General features: G+C 44.7%; 1 protein-coding gene across 1 annotated transcript in view; it reads left to right on the top strand.

Annotated features, from left to right (window-relative positions):
* Positions 1-9,788, top strand: part of LOC128687845 (uncharacterized) — a 150,320-nt gene extending 140,532 nt beyond the window's left edge. Inside the window, exon 8 of the mRNA XM_053775404.2 lies at positions 7,352-9,788. The gene's annotated coding sequence lies outside the window, so the exon portion shown is untranslated. The remainder of the gene's footprint in view (positions 1-7,351) is intronic.
* Positions 9,789-10,000: the final 212 nt, after the last annotated feature.

The raw sequence follows: 10,000 nt of genomic DNA, 5'->3' as shown, positions 1-10,000 counted from the left end.
ACACAGTTCAACACAAGAGATTGGTGCAAAAACTGGAGGACCAAGCAGGGATAACAGGGAAGGCACTACATTGGATCAGAGAATACCTGACAGGAAGGCAGCAGCGAGTCATGGTACGTGACGAGGTGTCGGAGAGGGCGCCTGTGACCAGCGAGGTTCAGTCCTAGGACCGGTGCTGTTTGTTGTATATGTGAATGACATAACGGAAGGACTAGACTCAGAAGTCTCTCTGTAGTTGATGTCAAGTTAATAAGGAGGATTCAATCGGAGGAGCACCAGGCAGGACTACAAAGGGATCTGGACAAGCTATAATCCTGGTCCAGCAAATGGCTCCTGGAGTTCAACCCCGCCAAGTAAGTCATGAAGACTGGGAAGGGCAAAGAAGATCGCAGACAGAATACGGTCTAGGAGGCCAAAGACTACAAACCTCACTCAAGGAAAAGGATCTTGGGGTAAGTATAACACCGAACACATCTTCTGAGGCGCTCATGAGCCAAATAACTGCTGCAGCAAACGCACGACTAGCAAACCTAAGAATATCATTCAGACATCTCATTAAGGAGTCGTTCAAGTCTCTGTACACCGTTTACATCGGGCCCATATTGGAGTATGCAGCACCAGTTTGGAACCCGCTCCTGGCCAAGCACGTCAAGAAATTAGAGAAAGTGCAGAGATTTGCACCGAGACTAGTCCTGCAGTTAAGGGGCATGGCCTACGAGGAGAGGTTAAGGGAAATCGACCTGACGACACTGGAGGACTGGAGGGATAGGTAGGATATGATAACAACATATAAAATATATAATATACTGAGAATAATCAACAAGGTGGACAGGGACAGAATGTGTCACAGATGGGACACAGCGACAAGGGTCACAATTGGAAGGTGAAGACTCAGATGAGTCACCGAGATGTTAGGAAGTATTTCTTCAGTCACAGAGTGGTCAGGAAGTGGAATAATGTGGAATGGGAGGTGATGGAAGCAGGATCCATACATAGCTTTAAGAAAAGTTATGATAAAGCTCACGGAGCAGGGAGGGAGTGACCTAGTAGCGACCAGCGAAGAGGCGAGGCCGGGAGCTATGAATCGACCCTTGCAACCACAATTAGGTGAGTACACCACACACACACTACACACGCACACACCACACACACACACACGCACACACACACACACGCACACACACACACACGCACACACACACACACGCACATACACACACACGCACATACACACACACACACACACACACACACACATACACACACACACACACACACACACACACACACACACACATACACACACATACACACACACATACACACACACACATACACACACACACACACACATACACACACACACACACACACACACACACACACACACACACACACACACACACCACACACACACCACACACACACCACACACACACCACACACACACACCACACACACACACACGCACACACGCACACGCACACACACACACACAGACACACACACACACGCACTTACACACACACACACACACACACACACACACACACACACCCTCCACCACTTGACACAAACACGTACCACCCCTTCCCTAACCACCTCACCTTAGCCACCTACCCCTCCCCCAAACCACCTAACCCCTCCCCAAACCGTCTAACCCCCGCCCAACAACCTCCCTCCCTCCAATAACCATCCTCCCCCTCCCCCATAACCATCCATCCCCTTTCTCCCCCAAACCATCTAAGTCCCTCCCCCAACTATCTCTACTCCTCCAATAACCATCCTCCCCTTCCCCCACAATCATCCATCCCCTCTCCTAACCATCTATTCCCCTCCCCCTAACCAGGATGAGGACAAGGGGCTCCAAGGACGAATCTGAGAGGGAGGAATGGGAGGTAGAGCTCAAAAAAAGGGAGGAAGACTGGGGAAGGAGACTAGATGAGCTGGAAAGGAAGATGGAAGAGAGGTTAGCAGCAGAATGCAGAAGGTGGAAGCAACAGGCCACAGCACCAGAAATCAAGATAGAGAGATTAGAAGAGGAGCTGAGACATCTGAAACAGCACAGAGACAAAGATATTACAGAAGTAGCATCAGCAATGGCTACATCGAACACAGACAACAGGTCCGAAGGAAGCATGGAAACTAAACTGTATGCAGAGGTCCTGTCAAACCCACATGGGGCCAAAACAAAGACAGGGAGCACTCTAGGACAGAAAGAGAGGTTGGAAGACATTGAAGGAACTAGGACATGTGCAAGGACCTTACCAGATACCTGTGGAGGCCAGGAGCAGGTGAGCAGGAAGGATAAACCAAGAAGCATAGGGGCCATAACTAGGGAAGGGACTGAAGGAAGGAACACTCCACGGGAAGGAACTAAAACACATCAGAGGATGCAATGGGAGTCACAGTGGGAGGTGGAAAGGGAGAGATCCGTGTTTGTCTATGGGCTAGACGAAGCTAAAGGGGAAACTTATGATGAAAGAAAGCAGGAGGAGAAAAAAGCGATTGAAGACATCATGAAGGTGATAGGCGAGGGGGACATGACCCAGGTGGCAAATTTTCGGAGAATTGGGTGGTTCACAAAGAAAAGGAATCGGCCTCTCCAAGTAATTTTCAAGGCAGAATCAACCCGAACCATGATCCTGCAGGAGAAAGCAAGGCTGAGAGGCAAGCAGGAGTTCCGGAGTGTGTACCTCGACCGAGACAGAACACAGGACGAAAGGAAGACAATGAAAGAGAGAGTTCAAAAACGAAAGGAGAAATGGGAGGAAATGAAAAAGGAGAGCAGAATAACCCAGGATCAAATGGAAGGACAAGTGCACCCCCCAGAAACACCTGCAGAAGGACTCCAGCCACGACACCCCCAAGGCAACTGAACAATCCAAACCAACCATCACACACCGATCCCTCTGTTTCCACCCCCCGCACCACAGTTACAGTATTAGAACAGAAGTTGAAGGTTTGGTACACAAATGCAGATGGATTAACGAATAAACATGAGGAATGGCAAGAAAGAATCAATGAGAAGTCCCCAGACATCATAGCAGTTACAGAAACAAAACTCATGGAGACAATAACAGATGCAATCTTCCCACCAGGATACCAGATCATGAGGAAAGATAGAAGGGGCAGGGGGGGAGGTGGGGTTGCTCTGCTCGTAAAAAACAGATGGAAATTCGAGAAAATGGAAGGAATAGATGAGACGGGAGAAAGAGACTACATAGCAGGTACACTTCAGTCTGGGGAACACAAAGTGGTCATTGCGGTGATGTATAATCCACCACAGAACTGCAGGAGGCCAAGAGAGGAATATGAAGAGAGCAACAGAGCAATGGTGGACACACTTGCTGAGGTGGCAAGAAGAGCTCACTCCAGCAGAGCAAAGTTGCTGGTTATGGGGGATTTCAACCACAGGGAGATTGACTGGGAAAACCTGGAGCCACATGGGGGTCCCGAAACATGGAGAGCCAGGATGTTGGACGTGGTGCTGGAAAACCTTATGCACCAACATGTTAAGGACACTACCAGAGTGAGAGGGGAGGATGAACCAGCAAGATTGGACCTTGTGTTCACCCTGGGCAGCTCAGACATTGAGGACATCAAGTATGAGAGTCCCCTAGGAGCTAGCGACCACGTGGTTCTGTGCTTTGAATACATAGTAGAGCTGCAAGTGGAGAGAATAACAGGAGTAGAATGGGAAAAGCCTGACTATAAAAGAGGGGACTACATAGGGTTGAAGAACTTCCTGCGGGAGGTCCAGTGGGACAAAGAGCTGGCAGGAAAGCCAGTAAATGAAATGATGGAATATGTAGCAACAAAATGCAAGGAGGCAGTGGAAAGGTTCATTCCCAAGGGCAACAGTAACAACGGGAAGACCAGAACAAGCCCCTGGTTTACCCGACGGTGTAAGGAGGCAAAAACAAAGTGCAATAGAGAATGGAAAAAGTACAGAAGGCAGAAAACACACGAAAATAGGGAGATCAGTCGCAGAGCCAGGAATGAGTACGCACAGGTAAGGGGGGAGGCCCAGCGACAGTATGAAAATGACATAGCATCGAGAATCAAGACTGACCCGAAACTGTTGTATAGCCACATCAGGAGGAAGACAACAGTCAAAGACCAGGTGATCAGATTATGGACAGAAGGTGGAGAACTCACAAGAAATGATCAGGAGGTATGTGAGGAGCTGAACAGGAGATTTAAGGAAGTTCTTACAGTAGAGACAGGAAGGGCTGTGGGAAGACAGCACAGAAGGGAACATCAAGAGGGAATATACCAACAAGTGTTGGATGACATACGAACAACTGAGGAGCAGGTGAAGAAGCTCTTAAGTGACCTTGACACCTCAAAGGCGATGGGACCGGACAACATCTCCCCATGGGTCCTTAGAGAAGGAGCAGAGATGCTGTGTGTGCCTCTAACCACAATCTTCAACACATCCCTTGAAACTGGGCAACTACCTGAGAAATGGAAGACAGCTAATGTAGTCCCCATATTTAAGAAAGGAAACAGAAACGAGGCACTAAACTACAGACCTGTGTCTCTGACATGTATTGTGTGCAAAGTCATGGAGAAGATTATCAGGAGGAGAGTGGTCGAACACCTGGAAAGGAACAAGATTATAAATGAAAACCAGCATGGGTTCATGGAAGGCAAATCTTGTATCACAAACCTCCTGGAGTTTTATGACAAGGTAACAGAAGTAAGACACGAGAGAGAGGGTTGGGTAGATTGCGTTTTCCTAGACTGCAGGAAGGCCTTTGACACAGTTCCCCACAAGAGATTAGTGCAGAAGCTGGAGGATCAGGCACACGTAAAAGGAAGGGCACTGCAATGGATAAGGGAATACCTGACAGGGAGGCAGCAACGAGTCATGGTACGTGAAGAGGTATCACAGTGGGCGCCTGTTACGAGCGGGGTCCCACAGGGGTCAGTTCTAGGACCAGTGCTATTTTTGATATATGTGAACGACATGATGGAAGGAATAGACTCTGAAGTGTCCCTGTTCGCAGATGACGTGAAGTTGATGAGAAGAATTAAATCGGACGAGGATGAGGCAGGACTGCAAAGAGACCTGGAGAGGCTGGACATGTGGTCCAGTAACTGGCTTCTCGAATTCAATCCAGCCAAATGCAAAGTCATGAAGATTGGGGAGGGGCAAAGAAGACCGCAGACAGAGTATAGGCTAGGTGGACAAAGACTACAGACCTCACTCAGGGAGAAAGACCTTGGGGTGACCATAACACCGAGCACATCACCGGAGGCACACATCAACCAAATAACCGCTGCAGCATACGGGCGCCTGGCAAACCTGAGAATAGCGTTCCGATACCTTAATAAGGAATCGTTCAAGACACTGTACACTGTGTATGTTAGGCCCATACTGGAGTATGCAGCACCAGTCTGGAACCCACACCTGGTCAAGCACGTCAAGAAGTTAGGGAAAGTACAAAGGTTTGCAACAAGGCTAGTCCCAGAGCTCAAGGGAATGTACGAGGAAAGGTTAAGGGAAATCGGACTGACGACACTGGTGGACAGAAGGGTCAGGGGAGACATAATAACGACATACAAGATACTGCGGGGAATAGACAAGGTGGACAGAGATAGGATGTTCCAGAGAGGGGACACAAGGACAAGGGGGCACAACTGGTAGCTGAAGACTCAGACGAGTCACAGGGACGTTAGGAAGTATTTCTTCAGTCATAGAGTTGTCAGCAAGTGGAATAGCTTAGCAAGTGAAGTAGTGGAGGCAGGAACCATACATAGTTTTAAGAAGAGGTATGACAAAGCTCAGGAAGCAGAGAGAGAGAGGATCCAGTAGCGATCAGTGAAGAGGCGGGGCCAGGAGCTGAGTCTCTACCCCTGCAACCACAATTAGGTGAGTACAATTAGGTGAGTACACACACACACACACACACAGGCACACACACACACACACAGACACACTTAGCAAAGATATTCAGCAGCTGCTGAATAACTGCAAAGGTGTTGATAATAGACAGGAAAGGTGGTAGACATGAAGCTCTGGACTGTAGACCGGTTTCCCTAACTAGCTAACTGGGGATGGTGCTACTAATGATAGTTCCAGAGATAGTAGTTGAACACCTAGCAATAAATTGATTTAAAATAAACAGCTAGCATGGGCTTAGAGATGGCAGATCTTACCTCAGGAATTTGCTAGGGTTGTATGAGAGTGTAGCGGAAGTGAGGCAGAGGAAAGGTGGATAGACTGTATCTTCTTCGAGTGAGAGAAAGCATTAGACAGTGCTGCACGGAACACTGCTGTGCTAGCTGCAACAATAGGCACAATTAGAAAGAAAACTAGTCAAGTGTATACATAGCGAATAGGAAGTAGAGGACAAAGGTGTTAGGGTAGACACGGGTGATGAGCAGAGTCCCTCAAAGATCAGTGTGTGGACTCTTGTTGTTCCTCGTATAAGCGAATGACCTAATGGAAGACATTGAATCCCATATATCACTGCGTGCAGATAATGTGAAACTAATGAAAAAAAGATGACAACCAGACTGATTATCTCATCTCTGGTACATAGTTCTGTCTTCCAATTATGTCCTTGAATTTGTATTGACAGAGCCACTGGTTAGCCAAACGTCTATAACAAAAAAAGAAAACAGATGTTACACGTGTCTAAATCTTCATCTCCAAGGCAGCAGAGACGTTAGATACAAAACTGCTAACATACAATCATCAGAGCTGCTTGTGTATAAATGGCTTAGAAAACCGACTCGTTGATAAATGAGACGCTTGTGTATCATTTTGATATTTTTATTTTGGAAACATATATCCAGCCAAGTGTGTTCTCCAGTCCAACACAGAGAACCTGTCTGTAATACTACCTGTCTGTAATACTACCTGTCTGTAATATTACTTGTCTGTAATACTACCTGTCTGTAATACTACGTGTCTGCACAATTTCTTGTCTGTAGTACTACCTGTCTCTATACCTTCCTGTCTGTATAACTTCCTGTCTGTAATACTACCTGTCTCTATAACTTCCTGTCTTTATAACTTCCTGTCTGTATAACTTCCTGTCTGCATAACTTCATTGCCTCCATCTTTCTCTTGATATTCAACACTTAGAAAAAAATCCCCATGATTCTTCCACCAAAACATTTGACCTCATTGCCATGATCTTTGACTCCCTCTCCTTTTTACGTCATGATCATATTGAATAAAAAATTACGAATAACCATAAGACGCGATCAAAATCCTTAATAAGTGATACATGTCTTACAGACGGCACTTGCCTTGTAAGAGTCAATCTTATTTTTATCTTCCTCACTCTTATTTTCTGCGCTTTTGTGATACCAATATTTTATCTACGCACAGGGAACAAGGAGTGGCGGGCAAGCACGCTGCGTTCTGCAGCTCTGCGTACGCTGGTTCAACTCTGCAGTGTTGACATCCTTGCAGTATCTGAAGAAAGCAACTCCTGGTTGCTGGATGTTCTTGCGGTCTCTGGAGGAAGCATCTGCTGATTGGCGGATATTCTTGCGGTCTCTGGAGGAAGCATCTGCTGATTGGCGGATATTCTTGCGGTCTCTGGAGGAAGCAGCTGCTGATTGGCGGATATTCATGCGGTCTCTGGAGGAAGCAGCTGCTGATTGGCGGATATTCATGCGGTCTCTGGTGGAAGCAGCTGCTGATTGGCGGATATTCATGCGGTCTCTGGAGGAAGCAGCTGCTGATTGGCGGATATTCATGCGGTCTCTGGAAGCAGCTGTTGATTGTCTCTCCCCTCCCCAAGATGTCACGTATGACGACGTCTGCTGAGGATATCTCTGTCCATATATATATATATATATATATATATATATATATATATATATATATATATATATATATATATATATATATATATATATATATTGTTATCGTTGAAATTGATTATCTAATAAGTGATTGTTTTGCGAGGGAAGACTAAGAAATAAAACAGAGCAGTGCTACAGAAGGAATTAAAATCTAACCAATCATTTTAAGTGAGTTCGGTCGGGGTACATAAACGTTCATACAGACAAGGAACATATAAAAAGTGCATTATTATTATTATTATTATATTATTATTATTATTATTATTATTATTATTATTATTATTATTATTATTATTATTATTATTATTATTATTATTATTATTATTATCGTGAGAAAGCACTAAACCTGTATGAGACATTAAGCGCATGACGAATGAGAATGAAATAGGTTTGACGCGATGAATAACATAAGAAAGGAGGAACACTGCAGCAACCCTACTGGCCCATACTAGGCAGGTCTTTCTCAATCACACAGCTCCGATTCCTTGCGTCAAGAGCCTCATCCCCTCCCCCAGAAGAATTTTCCTTGAAAGGAAAATGCCTTTAAACCCAGCCACTTTAAACCCAGCCACTTTAAACCCAGTCACTTTAAACCCAGTTAAGATACCACTTAGAAATTCCTCGCTACAAGTGTGATTTTTTTGTAGGTTCTGATCCCGGATAAGGGGTGAAAGTGAGCTTTTGAAGTGTCCTCGATGAGCTTGCAAGGTTTCGGGCTGCTCAACACGTCTTGCAAAACTAAGTCTGAAACGAGTGCCATGTTGCAGTGTCTGACGTGGTGAAGATCCACAAGTTGCAGATCTGGTTTTGATTTGGGACAACGTTTGGCCCTGTGCAGAGCTTTCTCGAGTAACACCTTGTGTATGGAGCTTTATCAGCTCACACCTTGTGTGTGGAGCTTTATGAAGTCAAACCTTATGTATAGAGCTTTATCAAGTCACACTTTCATTTTTATTTTCAAACATTTCATCGTTGAAGAGGCAGTCTCAGTGAAGAGGCGCTTCTCAGAGCCCACTTCGCCAGTCACTGCTGTCGCGGTAAAAAAAGTATATTTAAAAACACAACACAGCAAAATGTGATAACCTTCTGGAATGTAAATATATAATATACAGAAATATAGCACTATAGCAGATGTATAATTAAGGTAAAACAAAATGATTTCTACGCCTGTGTCACACTTTTGAAAGAGCATATGTAGGATATTAGAGCCTGAAATAGAGAATCATTGGATGCTCGTTTGTTTTTATTGGGGAGAGATGCTGAGCTATGAATGCTCTTTGTTTCCTCCTCCGTGAGGTTCAGAATCTCTATAGGGAGAGTTGTTGAGCTATGAATGTTCTTCCTTTTTCCTCTATAAGATTTAGAACCTCTGTAGGGAGAAATATCGAGCTTTGAATGCTCTTTCTTCTCCCTCTATAAGGTTTAGAATCCCATTAGGCAGAGAGTTTGAGTTATGGACGCTCATGTTATTTTTTGTTCTCTCTACAGAGTTTCGAATTCCTTTTAAGAAGAGTTGCTGAGTTCTAAATTGTTTCACTTATACTGCAGCTTTCACTGCCGCTTTGTAAAGACAGTGAACGCACTAATACTGTGCCATACTCCAATGTATATGTTACTTGTGTATATTATAGCATTCATAAATACAGACAGACGTGTATGTACATTGAAATACATTGAGAGGAAAGTTAATCATAAAACAAATATATTGTGTTTTTGAGTTTCCAATTTTTTTCTTAAGTCTGTAGATTATAAACTGCATTATCAAGAGGTCTGTAGGAATTTCTACTGTAGGTGAATTATGGTTACTGACATGAGTCCTCTTTAACCCCTGTAACTGTATATACTTGTGTATGGACGTGTGAGCCACAGAGAGGTGCTTAAGAGACACGTAAGTTCCCTCGTCTTCTAATATCATGTTCATTTTCCCACTATAATCTACCTTGTCCATAATTGCTCTTTCATAAGGTGAAATCTAGGATCTTTACTTAATTCATGGTATAACTTAACAAATCTTTGGGGACGACTGTGTTGCAGAGGTGTGAGCTGTGCTCACGCCTCTGCAACACAGTTGTCCTCAAAGATTTGCTAAGTTATACCATGAATTAAGGAAAAATCCAAGATTCCACCTTACGAAACAGACAAAGAAACTGTGATAGTAATTATGGAG

This window comes from Cherax quadricarinatus, chromosome 10, assembly GCF_038502225.1.
Source record: "Cherax quadricarinatus isolate ZL_2023a chromosome 10, ASM3850222v1, whole genome shotgun sequence".
Classification (NCBI taxonomy): Eukaryota; Metazoa; Arthropoda; class Malacostraca; order Decapoda; family Parastacidae; genus Cherax; species Cherax quadricarinatus.
This window is presented reverse-complemented; position numbering and strand designations above follow the sequence as displayed.